Genomic DNA, 20,806 nt, shown 5'->3' with positions numbered 1-20,806 from the left:
AAAAAAGAGCATGTGTAAAAGAGGCAAAGACTACTTATCGCCTAAATTCAAAATGCAAGCCACACGACTTCTACATTAAGGATTAAAGGTAGCGAAATATTACCTACCACGGAAGGGATAGCTCGCACCTACACGAGCGGAACCCCAAGGCATCTTTCTCGAAAGAACCTACAAAAATCGTACGCCAAAAGGAAGCATCCCAACATGCATACTTGGGGGCTCCAAGCTACGAAACAATCATAGCAAAATAAAAAAAAATCTTGAAGCAAATGTTTGAACAATCGAAAGGGCACGATGTTTGAGCCCACTTCATGAATGGGCCCGAACCCTATCAAGCTTCTAAGCAAACTATTCAAAATCAGCCATTGCTCAAAAAAAAAATTGATTCAAGCAAACTGGTTAATGGACCGCACAGAACGGCCATTCTATGAACGCTCGTTCGCACATACATATCATCATTCTAAGTATCGAACATTCACGAACGCGTTCAAAAGAAAAAATATATACGAGCGATAAAAAATATACGCCTCAAGATATGTTCCTCGGGCCATATAGACTCACCCAACTATTGCAATAACTGCACGCCTTAAGAGCGACAGTTCCTTTAAATAAGCGCCCCAAAGCGACAAACACCATAGTCCACCAATCAGCTACGGCTTCTCGAGAAATCATCACGATCACTCAACTCATTGTGATCTCTAATAAAATTCTATGTTCCAAAAATAAAGAAAAACAAAAGAGAAGAGAATACGTAGAATCTCCAAGTGAAATAAGCGAACGGAAAAGAGGCAGATCTGCCCGATAATCAACTCCGACGCCAAATCCCACGCCTGACTTTGGGCATTGAAGATTAATCCCACAATCATTCTAAGCTAAGAAATGGCGAAAGAATAAGGAAATAATAAACACCGTTGGTCCACTATTAGGCTACGGTTTCTCGAGAAATAATTATTCACCAATCAACGGTGATCTCAAATGAACGGTTCGTTCCAAAAAAGCATCTCTAGACGAAAAGAAAAAAAGAAAACGATCGAACAAGAGGCCAACTGTGTCATCAAGAAACCTCGCCAGAAATCATTTTCAGCGCCCGGCGATGGGCGCCGAAATCTTTAACGCCCAGGCATGGGCGCCGAAAAAATCCCAGACCCAAAAAGGCCCCTGACTTCTATAGGGCCCTGGCGTATCCATTCGACTCAAAAATTGCCGATTTATTTACTGAAAGTCGCACCTCACGGCTTTGTTAGGAGTAGCACACCACTACAAAGATCGCTCGCACTTACGAGCACGATCCCTAACACGATCAAGGACATTACAAAATGCTTATCCCCAAGGAACCTCTTTGACAAGAAATGACCGTCAAGCACGAATGCTTGGGGGCTCGAAAGAAAATATATATTTCAAAAGAGAGTATGCAAAGTTAAAACAATATTCCCAGACTACGCTGTACGAAAGTCCCGTGTTTGGATAAACTCAAAAGATAAAACCGGATTACGACCTCAAGACAAAAGTCGCCGTTGATACTTATACATAGTCCCCTAATCAAGGACCCAGGTAGTGGTAAATTTGAGCCGAAAAGACTAGCTCAGAACCATGAAAGATGACGACCACGAGACAATGGTCCGTCTAAGCACGTTGTCAACCCAAATTCAGGTTGCAACTAAATCCGAGCATCCCTTGAAAGAATTCGCTCCTACAAGAATGAATAAAAAGAAATTCTCAAAAGAAATCACAAGAACAAATGAAATAGGGACTTGCCCATCTCAATCGGGCAAGATCGCGCCACTAACCACGCGAGTCCCAAATCGAAAAGACGAATTCAGGTTCGCCCACCTTCAGCGGGCGGGGTCTGCGTCACTAACCGCGCAGGTCCTCAGTCTTCGAAAATGAAAAGAAAATAGAATCTTCAAAACAAAGCAAAAAACAGGCTCGCCATCTTCAGCCGGTGGGGTCTACGTCACTAACCGTGTAGATCCTTATTTTCAAAACATCAAAACAGATTCGTCCACTTCTATCGGACAGGGTGTCCACCCTTAGCGGACAGGCTCGTCATCTTTAGCCGGCGGGGTTTACGTCACAAACCGCGTAGGTCCTTATTTTCAAAAAAAACAAACAAACTTCAAAACAGATTCGTCCACTTCTATTGGACGGGGCGTCCACCCTTAGCGGACAGGCTCGCCATCTTTAGCCGGCGGGGTCTGTGTCACTAACCGCGCAGGTCCTTAGTCGCCCTAGCGATAAATTTTTCCGATTTTCTCTTTTTCCCGAAATAAAGGATCGGTTTTCCCTTTTTCCAAAAATTAAAGGATTGGTTTTCTGTTTTTCCAAAAAAGAGCGATGTGCTAGATTTTCCTTCGTTTTACGTCCTATAAAAACAAGGGGGTTTTCTCGTTTAGCTAACCCTGAAAATGAGAATCTTTAAAAAAAAATTTACCTCGTGATTGGGCTTGGCCAGGCCCAAATTACAATTTATAGCTTTGATTTCGAAAACATCTGTAGGTACTTCCAATGACAAAGTGAGGGAGTTTCTACATATCCTTAGATACTTCCAATGACAAAGTGAGGGAGTTTCTATACTATCCGTTGACAAATCCCAATGACACGTGAGGGATATGTCGACACTTCAAGTGATGACCCTTAAGTCAAATGTTATCACTCGGGGGCTCGTGAGACCCTCGCAAAACAAGTCACATACACTATGGCTTGTGTGACGCACTCCGTCCAGTACTTTGACCATCGTCTCATCCCGAGACTCAGTCAAAGTGGGGGCTAACTGTAGACACCTACTTTTGTCCCCATTCCCGAAAGGGAAGGGTTCGATGATGAGAACATAAATCTCCACTTGGCAACGCATCTCCTATAAAATAACGAATCTCGATCACCCTTTTCATTTCACCTGAACCTGCTATTTATAGAAACCTGGTAAAAATAGTAACTGCCGTAACGGGTAGTTGCTAAAAGTGGCAAGACATAAAAGATAGAAACCTGACAGAATTAAGTGTTGCACTCCAACATAAATCCTAAAAGAGATATAATTTGCAAGAGGAATCCTGTTCCTAGTATAGCTCGAAAATAAGAGTTACGTATTAATTAAAATCCTAACGAACCTAGAGTTCGTAACGGGCTTAGACGCATTCCATCATAAAGTTAAAACACACTAAAAGACTCGGATAAGTCTCAAAGACTCCGTATTCCACGAGTCCAAATCTGACAAAGAACTCGGCCCAAACATCATTTTCAACGCCCAGCCCTGGGCGCTGAAATTGCCTGGATCCCATTTTGAACACCCAGAGCTGGGCGCCGAAATCCTTAACGCCCAGCCCTGGGCGCTGAAATTACCTGGGTACGTGTTCTCTCCTAATTCTTTTTGGATTTGTGCTCTAAAATTCTATCTTTCCACGAACTCTTCCCTATCAATACAGCCCCAAATTCGACGTGAAACAATACACAGCACACAATTCATATTCTGAGTATTGACTCCAACCCCTAAGCCTAAGCCTCACGCTGCGAAATTGATCCCGCGTTCTGTCGCAATCGATCCAAAAATCGAGCAGAACGTATCCTGTCCCTTGTAGCTGAAGAATTAAGCCCGGAAACTTGAGATTCGTTAAATAAAGGGAGAAATAGCAAACCCAAAGTGGTTAGTTTTCTGAGAACCTCGATGCACCTCTCAAGGGTGCGTCGTAATGTGTCCCTTCGTGTGATTTAATAGCTTTCCTCGCCCTTTTATGAAACTGTTAAACTATTAATCTGATTGTTCTATCACGCCTAACAAAGATAATATCTGGGACAATTAAACTATCATGCTAGGTCCCTTAAATCAATCTAAACAAGATAATCACGATCGATCTAGTATTATGTGTTGCATATTGCTAAAATCAATTCAGATTAGTTTAATAATTAACGCATGTCCCTTCAATTATTTATGCTGAGCTAGTAAGTATATCCTGCCTCTGGAATTATCGAAGATCAAGTACTCCTCTTGGTAATTACAGTCCCCCGAACCCTCAATCTCTACCCTGCGGGTGTACGTTAAGCGATCCCCACACCAGGGATCACAAGGGAACCTATGGCCGTCGTGGTCAAACATAATTGCACTCCCTTTATGTCACGATGTGAGGGGGGTCGAAAAAGCACGAGGCTGATGCGTGACCTCGTCCCTCGTCGTTGTGACGTTTCTTTTTGTCAAATCAAGTGTAATTGGATTTCCTGTGAGTTTACACCCAATTCACTAGAAATATAGGAGTCGCCATTTAGTTTTTAACGACAATGTGAAAAAATGACAAAACCCGGTTATCGTTACATAAAGGGAGTGCAATTATGTTTGACCACGACGGCCATGGGTTCCCTTGTGATCCCTGGTGTGGGGATCTCTCAACGTACACCCGCAAGGTAGAGATTGAGGGTTTGGGGGACTGTAACTACCGAGAGGAGTACTCGCTCTTCGATAACTCCAGGGGCAGGATATCCTTACTAGCTCTGCATAAATAATTGAAGGGACATGCGTTAACTATTAAACTAATCTGAATTGATTTTAACAATATGCAACACATAATACTAGATCGATCGTGATTATCTTGTTTAGATTGATTTAAGGGACCTAGCATGATAGTTCAATTTCCCAAGATATTATCTTTATTAGGCGTGATAGAACAATCAGATTTAATAGTTTAACAGTTTTATAAAATGGCAAGGAAAGCGATTAAATCATGCGAAGGGACACATTACGACGCACCCTTGAGAGGTGCGTCACGGTTCTCAGAAAACTAACCACTTTGGCTTTTGCTATTTCTCCTTTTATTTAACGAATCTCAAGTTTTCGGGCTTAATCCTTCAGCTACAAGGGACAGGATACGTTCAGTTCGATTTTTGGATCGATTGCGACAGAACGCGGGATCAATTTCGCAGCGTGAAGCTTAGGCTTAGGGGTTGGAGTCAATACTCAGAATATGAATTGTGTGTTGTGTTCTTTTCACGTTGAATTTGGGGCTGTATTTATAGGGAAGAGTTCGTGGAAAGATAGAATTTTTAGAGCTCTAATCCAAGAAGAATTAGGAGAGAACACGTACCCAGGTAATTTCAGCGCCCAGGGCTGGGCGTCAAAGATTTTGGCGCCCAGCTCTGGGCATTGAAAATGGGATCCAGGCAATTTCAGCGCCCAGGGCTGGGCGTTGAAAATGATGTTTGGGCCGAGTTCTTTGTCAGATTTGGACTCTTAGAATCCGGAGTGTTTGAGACTTTATCCGAGTCTTTTAGTGCGTATTAACTTTATGTCGGAATGCGTCTGGGCCCGTTACGAACTCTAGGCTCGTTAGGATTTTAATTAATACGTAACTCTTATTTTCGAATTATACTGGGAATAGGATTCTTCTTGCAAATTCTATCTCTTTTAGGTTTTATGTTGGAGTGCAACACCTAATTCTGACAGGTTTCTATCTTTTATGTCTTGCCACTTTTAACAACTACCCGTTACGGCAGTTACTATTTTTAGCAGGTTTCTATAAATAGCAGGTTCGGGTGAAATGAAAAGGGTGATCGAGATTCGTTATTTTATAGGAGATGCGTTGCCAAGTGGAGATTTATGTTCTCATCATCGAACCTTCCCTTTCGGGAATGGGGACAAAAGTAGGTGTCTACAGTTAGCCCCCACTTTGACTGAGTCTCGGGATGAGACGATGGTCAAAGTACTAGACGGAGTGCGTCACACAAGCCATAGTGTATGTGACTTGTTTTGCGAGGGTCTCACGAGCCCCCGAGTGATAACATTTGACTTAAGGGTCATCACTTGAAGTGTCGACATATCCCTCACGTGTCTTTGGGATTTGTCAACGGATAGTATAGAAACTCCCTCACTTTGTCATTGGAAGTATCTAAAGATGCGTAGAAACTCCCTCACTTTGTCATTGTAAGTAGCTACAGATGTTTTATTAATCAAAGCTATAAAGTGTAATTGGGCCTGGCCAAGCCCAATCACGAGGTAAAATGTTTATTTTTTAAAGATTCTCATTTTCAGGGTTAGCTAAACGAGAAAACCCCCGTGTTTTTATGGGACGTAAAACGAAGGAAAATCCAGCACATCGCTCTTTTTTGGAAAAACGGAAAACCAATCCTTTGATTTTTGGAAAAAGGGAAACCAGAAAAAGTTATCGCTGCAGCGACTAAGGACCTGCGCGGTTAGTGCCGCAGACCCCGCCGGCTAAAGATGGCGAGCCTGTCCGCTAAAGGTGGACACCCCGTCCGATAGAAGTGGACGTATCTGTTTTGAAGTTTGTTTGTTTTTTTTTTTGAAAATAAGGACCTACGCGATTTGTGACGTAGACCCCACCGACTAAAGATGGCGAGCCTGTCCGCTAAGGGTGGACACCCCGCCCGATAGAAGTGGACGAATCTATTTTGAAATTTGTTTGCGTTGTTTTTGAAAATAAGGACCTACGCGGTTTGTGTCGTAGACCCCGCCGGCTGAAGATGGCGAGCCTGTTTGTGTTTTGAAGATCTCATTTTTTGAAAACTGAGGACATGCGCGGTTAGTGACGCAGACCCCGCCCGCTGAAGGTGGGCGAGCCCAATCCGCTAAGGGTGGACGCCCCGCTCGCTGGAGGTGAGCGAACCTGAATTCGTCTTTTCGATTTGGGACTCGCGTGGTTCGTTGCGCGATCTTGCCCGATTGAGGTGGGCAAGTCCCTATTTCTTTTGTTCTTTGTGATTTCTTTTGAGAATTTCTTTTTATTCATTCTTGTAGGAGCGAATTCTTTCAAGGAATGCTCGGATTTAGTTGTAACCTGAATGTGGGTTGACAACGTGCTTAGACGGACCATTGTCTTGTGGCCATCATCTTTTCATAGTTTTTGAGCTAGTCTTTACGGCTCAATTTTGCCACTACCTGGGTCCTTGATTAGGGGACTATGTATAAGTATCAACGGCGACCTTTGTTCTGAGGTCGAAATCCGTTTTTCTCTTTGAGATTATCCAAACACGGGACTGTGTATAGCGTAGTCCAGGGATATGATTTTAACTTCGCACACTCTTCATTGGAGTACATATTTTCTTTCGAGCCCCCAAGCGTTCGGCCTTGAAGGTCATTTCTTGTCAAGAAAGGTACGTATTTTATAACGTCTTTTAATCATGTTTGGGATCGTGCTCGTATGTGCGAGCGACCTTTATAGTGGTATGCTATTTTGACGAAGTCGTGGAGTGCGACTTCGTTTTCCGGGCGACAGAGTTTATTTTTCAATAATATCAGGTTTAGCTTGGCCCGGATTAATCCTTTGACAATCAAACATTTTTTTTATTTGAGAAACCAACGACTTAATCATATTTTTTGGTGTTTCGAAGAATGACCTTGATATTTATTTTGCTTATATTTGTTTTGAAAAATGTACACATATATATTCCTTGATATGAGTCTAAGTTTTGACAAGTTTTAACATTCATTTTCACTATTTGGGTGCTAAAGGTGCTTTTGGGCTTGATCTTGATTTAAATAGGGCCTCGTGTCTACCAACACAGTTTTAAGTCCTTTCCTGTTCCACGTTTTGCGAGATCCGGGCCTTGGGCTGCATTTTCGGCGCCCAAGGCTAGGCGTTAATCATTTCGGCGCCCAGCCGTGGGCGCTGAAAGCCTTATCCTGGCAATTTTTGCTTTTGGAATTTCTTAACGCGTTTCCGAATGGGATCAGGATGTCACTTGATGGCTTCAGGTATATATAGGGGTTAGATACGTCCTTCTTTTCCATCACTCTCAATCTTCCTTTCTCTCGTAATTACTTAGCTTTAATTCTTCCTTGCTTTTGTCATGTCGATTCCTCTCTTCTCCCTCCAACGAGCTGTCAGGCGTTGGCTAAGAGCCCTTACTCCTACAGAAAAGGCTTTGTTGAAAGAATACCACTTAGAGGCACTTTTAGGCTTACAACAAATTAATATTGATTATAACTTTCTGTGTGCAGCCCTGAGCTTTTGGGATTCTGATCACCATGTTTTTGTCCTTCGGGGAAATGAAATATGTCATTTGCCAGATGAATTTGCTGCGATCCTTGGTTATCCTACTAATGCTACTCCTGCCACCCCTGGCACCATTGAAGAGGGTAAAACAACCATAGGGGCTTTCCTAGGACTAGATGCTAACATGCTTGCTGAGATTGTAGTGGGTGATGAGATTAATTTGGCAAAGCTTGTAAAACATCACTTTAGACCCAGTAAAAATATGACCGAACAGAAATTGAACATTCGAGCCCTTGTATTTTGCTTGTTGAATCATTATTTGTTGTCGAATAACAATGGCGAGTTCGGTGACATAAGGTTGATCTCCTTGATTAGCCAGATGGAAAGTTGCTATTCTATTGTGCCGTTGGTTGTTGCCGAGACTTTGTTGAGTGCGGATGAGTTGAAGAAGAATGCCAAATCTGAATATTTTAAGGGGAGCCACCTATTGCTGCAGGTAATCGATCTTTCTTTTGCGCACACATATTTTTTATATTTTTTCGTTCGTCCTGCCTGGAGCTGATTTTCAGCGCCCAGGGCTGGGCGTTAGAATTTTTGGCGCCTGGTCCTGGGTGTTGAAACTGCGCCCCAGGTTTCGTTTGTTTATTTATTATTTTTTGATCCGATCGTACCAGTTCCTTTTTGCCGATTTGGCTCATGGAACGGCTTAGGCTTTTAGAAACTCCTGCCGATCCTAAACATTATCGTCCTATAGCCTTGGGTAATCGAAAGTATTTGCACCGAGGCCAGGACGAGGCCGAGTGGGCTTCCTTTTTTACTCATGGTATTTGTTCTATTAAGTGGGTGGTACCGTGGTGGGGTTTGACTACTATGACGGGGGGTTCTGATGTATCAGTTTATGTATCTTTGCTGGGGCTATCTCGGCCCATTTATATATTTCCTTACCGAGTCATGCGCCAATACGGCTTAAGGAAGACTATCCCATTTTCTGATACAGTACCACCTAAAGTAGCGGCCTTTTCACAAGCACGGGTTCAAGCATGGGCTAAGTATTATGATGGTCTCCCGCGTTGGGCTGTGGCTACAAATGGTTTTGTGGGTCTTTCCGAAAACTACAAGTTGTGGATGAGTTCCGATGATAAAGTTGTGAGGACCGAGGCTCGAAATGGGGAGTCGGCTGAGCTTTTGATACCTCGTATTCGGGTTAAGTATGAGGGTCGTCACTACAAGAAAATTTAGATACAGAGGCAACACCTTGAGGCAATTCATTTTTTATGGCCTCTAAAAATGCCTTTTAGCATTAGTTAATTATGGTAGCCTCTAAAAGTTATTTTTAGGGTCGGTGAAATTTAGCCTGCCCCTAAAAGTACTTTTTAGCATTAATAAAATAATGGTTGCCCCTAAAAAGTTTCTTTAGCATCAAAAGAAATTAAGTTGCCCCTAAAAACTACCTTTTAGCATTAATGGAATAATATTTGCCTCTAAAACTATTTTTTAGCGTCAATAAAATTTACGTTGCCCCTGAAAGGTACTTTTTAACATTAATGAAATAATGGTTGCCTCTAAAACATTTTTTTAGCATCAGAAAATAATGGTTGCCCCTATAACCTTTTTTTTTAGCATCAATAAAATTTACGTTGCCCCTAAAAAGTATTTTTTAGCATTAATGAAATAATGGCTGCCTCTAAAATATTTTTTTTTGAATCAAAAAATAATGATTGCCTCTAAAACTTCTTTTTTAGCATCAATTAAAAATTTGTTGCCCCTAAAAAGGTTTGTTTAGCATTAATGAAATAATAGTTTCCCCTAAAAAGTATTGTATAGCAGTAGGATTCCGTGTACAATAATTAAAAAAATAATTACTATGTCAAAATTAAAGAAATAATGTTATAATAGAGAAATGTTATAATTTTAATTCATGGTCAACTCTAATTAGACTTATTAAGTCAAAATTATTGAAATAATGTTATATTAGAGAAAACTTAGATTACTAAGGCTATTTTAGAGAAAGTGACAAAATATTTGTTATCAGTGAGAATTTGCAAAAGTATAATGCTACCAAAGAGAATTTCCCTATTTTTTTTATTGTTTTAATAAAGTAATATTTGCCTCTAAAACCTTCTTTTTAGCATCAATGAAATTTATGATGCCCCTAAAAAGTATTTTTTAGCATTAAAGAAATTTTCGGGCAAGTCTTTGATTTTTATTGTTCGTTTTTTGCTTTTTATCCATATTTTGTGCTCGTAACCGTGATTTTTATATTCTTCTGTTCATTTCTCCGACTTATTTTTCATGAATTAGGTTTCTGATTTTTTTCCCCTTGGATTAATAAGGGTATAATAAACTAAAGTAAACGATCAACCAATAGGAGAATTAATAGTAGCATATGTAGGATTCGAGCCTACATCATTGTGCAATTGCACAAAGCTCTGCCAATTGAGCTAATAGACTCTTTTTATTGGTATAGTCTCATGGTAGTTTTAAGAAGAATAAATAAAGTGTAGTGACATATTAGTTTACATAGTCTTTTATTATCTTAAGTGAGCCCATGCGAACCAGAATTTTATCTAGCCCAACTGATCAAAATAACGAGCAATGATCAACAACAACCCCACATACATTGTTAATTACAGTTGGACCGGGATCTACCAACGTGAGATTCTGACTGTCTCCAGCAGTCATTATAAACTATAAAATGAAATATATATCATGTATATACTCAGTTGCAAAAGGAAATGAAATATTTTATGCGTCTATATTCTACTCATCACTGAAATCCTGAATGTATGACCTAACAAATGGCCAATAGTGTCCAAACAAGATTAATCCACACATTAGACCCAAAAAAGGATACCGTATGGAAAGAACACCAAAGACCTACCCTCATAGCTTACATACTATCAGGTGTGTCAGTGACCGGCAATGTGAAGATCCGTTGACTTCAGTGAGCTTTTAGATCTTCGACTTGTTTGCAGACTTATCAAGAAATTTTGGTTTCTCATCTATTTGGCTGCTGTTATCATCATTTTGCAAACCAATTAAAAGGAAAAGTTATTGCAAGGCATATAATGTTCAAATAAGAGTGTGCTTAGCTATAATGATGACAAATTCGAAACGGAAAACAAAGTCTAACCATAAGACATATACCATAGCAAACATGGACGGCACAACATCAGTTCGATCTGGAATACTGGATCCTATCGCAGCACTTGCAGCAGGAAATATGCCAAGTGTAGGGCCTTGGATAAGCAAACAGCCAAGTGAGCCAGCCATACTTTAACTTAGGAACAAAAAACATTTTCTTTCATTCTGTTTTGGTACGAAGTAAAAGGAACTCAAGAAGCATATTGACCCCTCACTAGAGAGAGAGGTCGAAGAAGAAGAGACTGTAAATGAGTAAAACCAGAGTAAACAAGAAAATGACATCACAAAGTACCTAGAATATCAGTGAATGAACAATTAACAACACAATAGACCTCATCCAGCTAAACACAACGATTTCATCATAGATAGTTTTAAAGTTAAATTTTGTACTAAGCAGCATAAAAAAATTGAATATTGTACTGAAATTCCAACTAAAAAATTGATCGAGAAAATAGACTGCCCTGGCAGATAGCAAAGGCAACACATGGGCTAACATGCTAAAGCAGGCAGAATTACAGGGCAGTATATATTATAGATGATAATGCAATAAGGATTTACAGCAACCAAGAACAGTTAACAGCATAGGTTATTAATTAACAAAAATCTGGAAGGCGTTAGATCAAATGAAGTGAACTTACAGTACCGAGAGTGAAGAACAATGCTCAAGAGGAGGTATGATCCCCTAAATGAAGTTCTTTTCTAGTATCAACTCTTGTATAGAAGTAGCTTTTCCAACTTCAGCAGGGGTTCTCCCATTCAGCTTGATTTCGCTTAAATCAAGAACATTCATCGGCCTTAATTCCACAACATTACTTGGAATAGTGCCTGTCAAAGTTTCTTGACAAAGCCAAGAACTCCAATAGCACAATCAGCTGCTGCACATGCAATTGTCCTCCCAAAATCATTAAATGCAGATGTAAAAGTCTTAACCAGAGATATGTAATATGATCTACATTGTTAAATAAATCAACAAGACTGGAACGGACTTGCCTCTATTTTCTTGGTCCCTAAGACAATATCTGATCCGATAAAGTCATCACTGGAAATCAGGGTATGGTCACCTTCAAATTCTTACAACACATAGCGTGTGTGATCTACAGCCATAGCCGCAGGATCCTACAGCCATACAAAAATCAAATCAGGAAGAAAGTGGTAGGTTGCTTAATAAACAAAAAACGCAACACAAAAAATAAGATGCACTCGCTTATTTGTAGGTTCAAATGGATAGCGGAAAGCTCATCAATGTGCTTACGCGATTTGATAATGTCATGCACCACAGTCCTCTAGCTAACTCAAAAACTCTAAACTTTCCTAAAACCAAACTGATCAGAATAACAAGAAGCAATGTCAGCAATACCTCTACAACTATTAGACCAGCAGCAGTTGCGGCCTTCAAGTCAATGTAATCGTTTCAGCCTTCAAGTCAAGTCAAGTCAACCATTCTAAGTGTTTCTAGCACCTTAACAACAAGTAGTAGTGAAGAGTTTGATAATTTCTTCTTGCCCAATTGTTAGAATGAAAGAGTCTTACCTTGCTGCAATACATGTTCTGGAAATAATTTTATTTGTGACATCCAAAGGCTCAAATCAGATATAATTTTACATAAACAACATAACTTTCAGGCAATGTATAAAAAGGCTCAAGGGTCACCGAGGCAATTTAACCTCTATGACAACACTTGATAATATGTAGAATTGTTTTAACTGTGTCAGTGATTAGATTGAGCTATACTTGATAATATGCAGGATGCTATACCACGCATGGATCCATGATCTTTATACCATCAATATTTTCATTTTTAAAGTGTAGTCTAAATGAATTCACCTGCCATAATTTTTCAGATGAGATAATGATATACACAAGCGAAACAAATACAACAAATAGCAGAAATTCAACTATGGTCAACTCTGATCATATAGTTTGAAATTCAAATTGAATAAATCAGTAAATAGCTTCAAAACCTAGTTGAACCTTCAACTGTAATGAACTTATAACAGATTTCATCGTCATTTCCAACACAGTTGTAATTCATGAATTGATAAGCAAAACCCTAAATAACTGAAATTCAAAGTCGAGTAGTTCTGTTAATTGCAATAGATACCAGTAGAACCTTCAGAATTGGTGAACTTTGTTGTATTTCTGATAGCATTCTAAATGTAAATTTAAGCAAAAATCTAAAGTTTGAAATTCAAGTCGGCCAAATCAATAAATTGCTTCAGATTCTAACTAAACCTTCAAAATTAACAAAAACTAGAAACAATTGAAACATGAACCTTTGCATTTTCAGAAGAAAAAAAATCAACAACTTCAATTTGCTCAAAGAGCGATAATACAGTAGATCTTATTCAATCAATAACAAAAATCAAACTTCAAAAGTTGGAAATCGACTCACCTGCTCGAGGCCCCGATAACAACCCAGTATATATAAAAACTCATTATAATTTTTACATACACAAAATTAAAACCAGAAATCATGACAATAAAGCAGAAAACGTATTTCCTCACAAATAAGAATCAAATTCAAACACAGAAGACTAATCAAACTATAATCAGCGTATTTAAACCCTAGAAATTCATGGTCTGAAACGAATTTGAGAAAAGCGGAAAATTAGATAAAGTATTCAATGATAAAAGAAGAAATACCTCATCAGAGACTTGCCGCTAATAAAATTACCGATTGATCTTCTTCAATAGGGCAGGACAGTTCACAAGAGAGTAGGAATTGAGGGAGAGGCGCGGTGACCTGAAATTTCTGGCGCTCAATAGTGTTTTAACTCCCACTTTGGTGAAATGTTGGGGAAATATCTTGGATTAAGGGTTTAGGAAGGAGTAGAGGAAGAGCGCTGAATAGCTAAAGAGGTTCCTTTGAATTCTTTTGGGAATTTTATGCCCGCGCTCTAATCCCGCGTCTCTTGTAGAAATAATAACAACAAATTTATTTTATTTTAATTTTAACCCTTTTTTTTTGTTGGAATGTATAATGACTAAACATGTCAAAAATCGACCCAATCCGTACCCGACCCAAAAATAATGGATCATGAATAAGTTTTTGTGATCGTAACCCGATTTTATCCGAATCTGAACAACCCGAAAAATAATGGGTCAAAACCCGACCGAACCCATTTTGGACCCGACCGATTGAAAATCATTGTATTTATAGTATAAATGAGATTTTGAGAAAATTTAAGCAAAATAAACACGTTGTTTTTACTATTGTTCTGTGTGATATGATTTTAATTTGAATTATACGACATTTTATGGTTGAATTTGACTAACTATAAACTTGTATAGGAAAATTTGTTAATTTGTGCCCATATTGTGTATATTAATCACCTACGTTAATGAAAATATAATGCGCATTTCAAAATCTCTCAACTCGTTGGGTCGACCCGGACCCAAAAGTTCTGGGTCTTGAACAAGCATTTGTAAACCCGGAAAGTGACCGACACGATATAACTCAAACCCGAAAATATTTTTTTACAACCCGACCCCACCGACCCATTTGACAGGTATAATAATGACGGTTGAATTTAGTAACAACAACTATTGTTTGTTTCGTTCGGATATTGATCGGTCTTGGTTTGACATGGTTCGCCAAGGTAGAAAAAATTAAAGACGTGAAAACAGTCAGTCATACGTTGACCGTCCCTTTTGACGGTCCCTTATGTTTTAAAAACCGCTCAACCTCAGATTGTCGCGCATCATATTTCAAGTTCCTACATAAGATGGCCCTTGTCTTGGAAAATTTTCAAATTAGGGAATCGCCTAATACCTCTATGACGAGGAATATACAGGTGTAAGGAGCTGCAGTGCCACAGGGAGTGGAAGTAGAAGAGTTATCTAGATTTCTAGTGGTTTTATGCTTATTTTTTTCAATATTTGGTAAGCTAACCACAAGCTATTCTAAGAACCATTTGTAAACTTGAAGAGTTGTTACACTCATAATTTTGTAAAATGATTACAGTATACTCTAATCACTCATACATTGTATCATGTAGGAAATTTACAGCCTTTTTAACTTCTATGAAATTCCTCGTCATGGCAGCCACATATTGCATTCTCTATACCTATGTTTGTAAGTACTTCAACACTGTAAACCAAATAGCAATTCAACTAGTTAATAATATCTTTCAAAACATTAGTGAAGATTAAAACTAAGATACATTTTTTCTTTAAAGTATATATGTAAACAAATTTACAGCCTCTGCAGGTCTGAATCACCTTCAGTTTTGCAAATTGAACAGTTTTATAACATCTATTACTATATACTAAAAGAGACACCAGGAATGACACGTGTCAATTCCTGGTGCGATTTTTTCCCGCCAAAAACCCTATCCTAAAAGAAAATATATCTACTTTATTCTATTTTTGTTTTCTCTCCTTTTGTATAAATGTTTATAAATAGAAAATATTGTAGGATTATTCAATATTTATATGACATTATTAAACAATTTTGGTAATATTAATTTAGTCTGGTCGTCATATCAATAATAGAAAATATTCTTACTCAATATTTTGTTCATATTAAGCATATCAAATATTAATTTGGTCAAACAATCATAACCCCTACACCCGAACTTAACTGAACTTATTGGAACTGATTAAACTTGAATACTTTATTGATTTGAACTGATTAAACTTGAATATTTAATTGATTTGATCTGATTGAAATTGAAATTTTCCTTAAATCCTTACCCCTAAACCTGAACTTAATTAAATTGATATGAACTGATTAAAGTTGAATAATTGATTGATCTTAATTGATTAAACTTGATTTTTCACATAAATTTTAATTTTAAAAAATACAAAATTTTAGTTTGGGCTTGTTATTATTATAATTTAAAGAACTGAAAAACAAGTTACGCCAAAACCCTAACCCCTAAACCTGAACTTAATTGAATTTAACTTGAATACTTATTGATCTGAATTAATAAAACTTGAATACTTGATTGATCTGAATTAATAAAATTTGAATACTTGATTGATCTGAAGAGGAGTTACATGTAGCATGTGGTGTTATTAATTTGTGCAAACTAGTTTAGATCAACGTTGACTTGGTTTGACTTTCTAGTAATTTTTTAAAATTTTTTAAATTTTTAAATTTTTTGATTTTGTTAGTTTTGGACTTAGTCAAAACCCTATAAAAAGACATATGTCTCTCTTAGTCGGATTATTAATGCTTAATTATGTTAAATTTTTATATGTATAATCTCAGCCACCCGATCCATTTAATCCAAGAGCTCATATTTCAACCGATCAAATAAAAAATTAAGGGTTCTTTCTAGCGTGAATGACTTCCTTCTTTCAACTCCATTTCTCTCTTTCTCGTTTCTCTCTCTTATTCCAATTTTCTCCCTCCTCCTGGACATTATCTCTGCTCTACGATTCTCACCTTCTTCAAGTTGTCCCTTCGAATTTCTTCAATTTTCGCCAAGTAAGTTTACAATTGTATTTCCATTTTGATTGTTGAAATTTGGGTTTCGAAATTCTTTGTATAGTGTTCCGTGATTTTGATGGATAAACTTAGGGCTTTTAAAATTGTGGTTTTGTTTCTGTTTGTGCTACTCCGATTGCTATATTAGGGATTTTAATTGCTATCTTGTTTTCGTTTTTGCAATTGTCATTGCTAATTCAAAGCGTATTTATAATGAGGTCCTATGTGAATTCTTCAATGCAATGGTTATTTCAATTTGGCTTCTGCGATTGAAAGGGCAGCCAGCAACACTCAGTAAGCTTGCTAAGAGTATCGAGTCTTTGACTGACACTCTGGAAGGTATTGGCCTTTTTCTGTTCAGCTATAAATTTGCTATATAAATTGTATACTCCCTTTGAATGCCTACTACATATTTGATGAAATGCCACTTTGAATATCTCCAGCTTTATTGGCTAGTCTATTCTTTATAAATTCAATAGATTGTCTGACTCTTTGCTGGTAATTGATTCTTCTAACTTTCTTGTTAGTTTAAAGAATTTCATCTCTGGATGCTTGAATTTTGAACTCTGTTGTAGAACCAATGCAATTAAAGAGAGTGTAGTATGATGTTAAATTACGATCATGATTTGTTTGAAGGGTTGTAGTTTTCTAGTAAAAGGTGTTATGGATTCATTAGTGCTAACTCCTATAGTAGGTTACTGGGCCACAAAGTCTAGGCTTGACCATCTCTTGTGCCAGTTGTTAACTATACAGATTCCTAACCACTGCGGGCTGAACTACTTCGCTCAAGTAAAGCCAGACATTGTACAGCGCGTGTATGGCATCATCAATGTAACATCCATTACGATTATTAGTTAGAAAGGGCGGCATAGTTTCGCAAGTCAAGGGCAAGGTGACTTGTGGCTGACTCGGTAAGTTATAACTCCTTTATGTTGGCAATTTCATCACTGAGAAAACTCCTAGCAAGCTCTACTATTTTTTGACCAGTGCATCTAAATTCTGCCTAAATGTCTTATACATATTAATGATTTCTTGAATGGTTTCAGAATTTGATAACTTAAGCAATAAAGGATAGGAGATAGTGTGTTGCCCGTATCCAACTTTTGTTTTACTTCTGATTGATGAGTTGTCTTTGCTTAGTGTCAGAAGGCTTCCCATGATTTCATTATTAGTTGTGTACTTCATGGCTTGTTGTTAGGCACAATTTGAGAGTGACATGGGTTCTGATAGTTTTTGGTGCAGGCAGTTGGGGAGTGTCTTGTTTGTGATCCTGCAGTATTCTGGAGTCAAAATTATTTATTCCTGCACTGCTGGTCTTGTGGTTGTTTTGAAATCATGGATCAACTAGGTGGTTCTGAGAGTTTGTTGATGCAATCTTGCTTCAGTGTTGACCTGCATTGACTGATTAGCAGCTGCATTATATTGACTATTCTCAGGAGTGTGGTTGCTGCAGGGAGGGGGAGTGGGTACTAATGCAGATTTGGTTTAGCCTGGATTCCTATTTCCTAGTAGTGGTTTCAGTTCGTCTAAGTAGTAGCTTTGGGTAGCTGACTAGCTGTAGCATTAGGTATTCTGGTGTGCGATATTTAGAGTGTTTAGGTCTTTGAGTGTGTTAATATGTCAACTTAGGAGCCTATATTAATCCTTAGCCTCATGAAGATGGTAGGAAAGCTAACTAGTTTTTTTAGTAACATAACTGAAGTAAGTAAATTAATCGAACTTAGTAGTAAATAAAAAGTTGCAGAAGTAGATATACAATTAAATGGTCAAAAGTGATAAATGAGTATAGAAACTTCGAGTAATTAAGCAAGAGTTGCAGGCCCTTAGTTCAAGTATTACTTACACAAATAAGCTTCTGGTGAAGCAGATAGTGGAGCCAAAATGAGCATATCCTACCGCTGACTATAAAAGCATCCATCATTTAAACCACCAATCCAACTGCTTCCCAGACTGCAGACCACAATAAAGCAGACCACGTAAGTACAAACCCTCAACAACTACTAGAAATGAACTAGGAAAACCCTGCCTGGCATGAATCATACCACCACTGATATGAGCAAACTAAACAGACCTGTCGTAACTAACTCAACACTTCAAGGAATAGAAGATGCAACCTTGCGTTAGTTCATTTCCTTTAAATTTTATTAATTGAGTTCATTCTGAATTGATTATTTAATTATCTTTTATTTTAATTATCTATGTAAATGGGTGGGTTCGGGGATTGCAGAGTATTTGATTGAGTATGGATGATTAGTTCTTCTTCCTTGTGAGTAATTATGGCTGATTGATGTTGGTTGGAGTTGAATGCGCCACAAAGATAGAAGCATATATGAAATCAGATTGGTATTCTCTTATCTCAATTCCTTACTTTCCTGTTATTCTTTCTCAATTGTGAATCTTCTGTTCTTCCTCCCTCTTTTTGCAGATACCTGAAAATTTTTGAGTGGTGCAGGAAGATAATGCGCATAAAGAGAATAACATCGTATTTTTAGATTTATATTTTTAAATGATAATTTTTTTTCTCATCTTAATAATTCGTCATTTACTTATTTTGATGTAAAGTCATGTCGTTCGACAATGAGATTTTTGAGAGGTACTAATTATGTAATGACTTAAATTATTTGTAGATACATTTTTTTTGGAGTTAATACTACCAATATTGATTTTCATGAAATACTTTTTTTTACTTTTACTATTCGATCATGATTACTTCTTATAGGTTATCGTACTTGGAAATGTATGAAGTAAAATTGTGTAATTTGAAGCAAGATTATTTCTTATAGGTAATAGTGCATACAAATGTATGAAATAAATATGCTAGCTTTATTTTCGGTGCCTTTAAACACCTTTTATGACAATATCAAATTGCATCTAAATATCATTATTTAAAAATAAGATATTGACTCTAATTATATATAGAGGCATTAAATATTTAAATGGTTGCCCCAAAATATACGTCGTTTTAGAAACAACTGTTTATACGGCCTCTATTTATATTTCGAGGCAAAACCATATGATTGCCCCCGACTTTTTATTTTGTCTCTTATTATATTTTGAGGCAAAATTATATGGCTGCCCCTAAATATATAGTGTCTTTAGAATCAACTTTTAATATTGCCTCTAAATATATTTTGATGCAAGAATATATGTTAGCCTCTAATTATATTTTGGGACAAGAATATACGGATGCCTCTAATTATATTTCGAGGCAATAATATGTGGTTGCCTCTAATTATATTTTGAGGCAAAGATATATGATTGCCTCTAATTATATTTTGAGGCAAGTATAAATGGATGCCTCTAATTATATTTTGGGGCAATAGTATGTGGTTGCCTCTAATTATATTTAGAGGCAAGGATATATGGTTGCCTCTAAATGTATGGGATTTTAGAGGCAACACATAATGTTGCCTCGAAAAGGGGCCTTTAGAGGCAACCAGTAATTAGCGACGGACTTATAAGAGGCATCCACTTTTTTGCTTCAAAAACTCATTAGAGGCTAAATCCCCATTTATAGAGGCAATTATGACTTGCCCCTGTATCCGATTTTTCTAGTAGTGCGTGATTCTCCCAATCCTCGCACCCATGGTATTAAGACTGTGAAAGCTCTTCCTGATCGAAAGAGAAAGGAAGTTCCTTCCTGTTCCAGTTCTAGGCCTAAGAAGATGCCTAACATGAAGGGGCCTGCCGTTGCTAAAAGAAATGCAAGCTCTCGCGGAGATCGTTGCCGGAACAATGTATGGGTTAGGAAAGCTCAGCCGCTAGTAGAACCAGTGACTAATCCAGTTGATGTTGATAATCCTTCCCCCACCATTGTTTGTGCCCTTGAGGCTGAGCGGGCTATAACGATTCAAACTGAGAATGTTTCTGAGGCCTTGCCATCTTTGGAAGTTAGTGTCCAGGAGCCGGTTCTTATGGAGATTGATATAGGGGCAGCGCAAAAACCTGTGGAGGTGGACCCCGCGAACATTGCGCTCTACAAGACTTTATTTGATGATCCGGAGGAACTAGAGTAGTGTAGTTCTTGCTAGGGTGTAGGTGCCCTTTATTTATTTCAGTTGTGTTTGTTTTTCATTCCTTAGCACTTTTGTTTTCCTTCTTATCATTTTTTAATAAAGGCGTATTTTATTTTTACTTTCACTTTTTGCTTCTCCTCTTTTTCCATTTTTTATATATTTGCTCATGTCTAACACTTTTGCACAACGTATATATATTTTTTACTTGATTGGACCGAACCCGTAAATAGGATTGCCTACGTATCTTTGTTAAATAATTTTAACTTTGAATCAGGTCG

General features: G+C 37.8%; 1 long non-coding RNA gene across 3 annotated transcripts; it reads left to right on the top strand.

Moving 5' to 3' along the window:
- Positions 1 to 16,354: 16,354 nt before the first annotated feature.
- Positions 16,355 to 19,186, top strand: LOC110784714 (uncharacterized). 3 transcript variants are annotated; one of them, XR_008925756.1, is made up of 4 exons: positions 16,355 to 16,512; positions 16,716 to 16,851; positions 17,251 to 17,423; positions 18,740 to 19,186. It is a non-coding gene; the product is annotated as an uncharacterized lncRNA (long non-coding RNA). The 3 variants fall into 3 exon arrangements; XR_008925779.1 differs by having other exon boundaries at positions 16,359 to 16,851; positions 18,740 to 18,855; positions 18,938 to 19,186; XR_008925733.1 differs by having other exon boundaries at positions 16,360 to 16,851.
- The last annotated feature ends 1,620 nt before the right edge of the window (positions 19,187 to 20,806 follow it).

The sequence above is a fragment of the Spinacia oleracea genome, chromosome 1, assembly GCF_020520425.1.
Source record: "Spinacia oleracea cultivar Varoflay chromosome 1, BTI_SOV_V1, whole genome shotgun sequence".
Classification (NCBI taxonomy): Eukaryota; Viridiplantae; Streptophyta; class Magnoliopsida; order Caryophyllales; family Amaranthaceae; genus Spinacia; species Spinacia oleracea.
The sequence above is the reverse complement of the archived record's forward strand: the minus strand, read 5'-3'. Positions and strand labels throughout refer to the sequence as shown.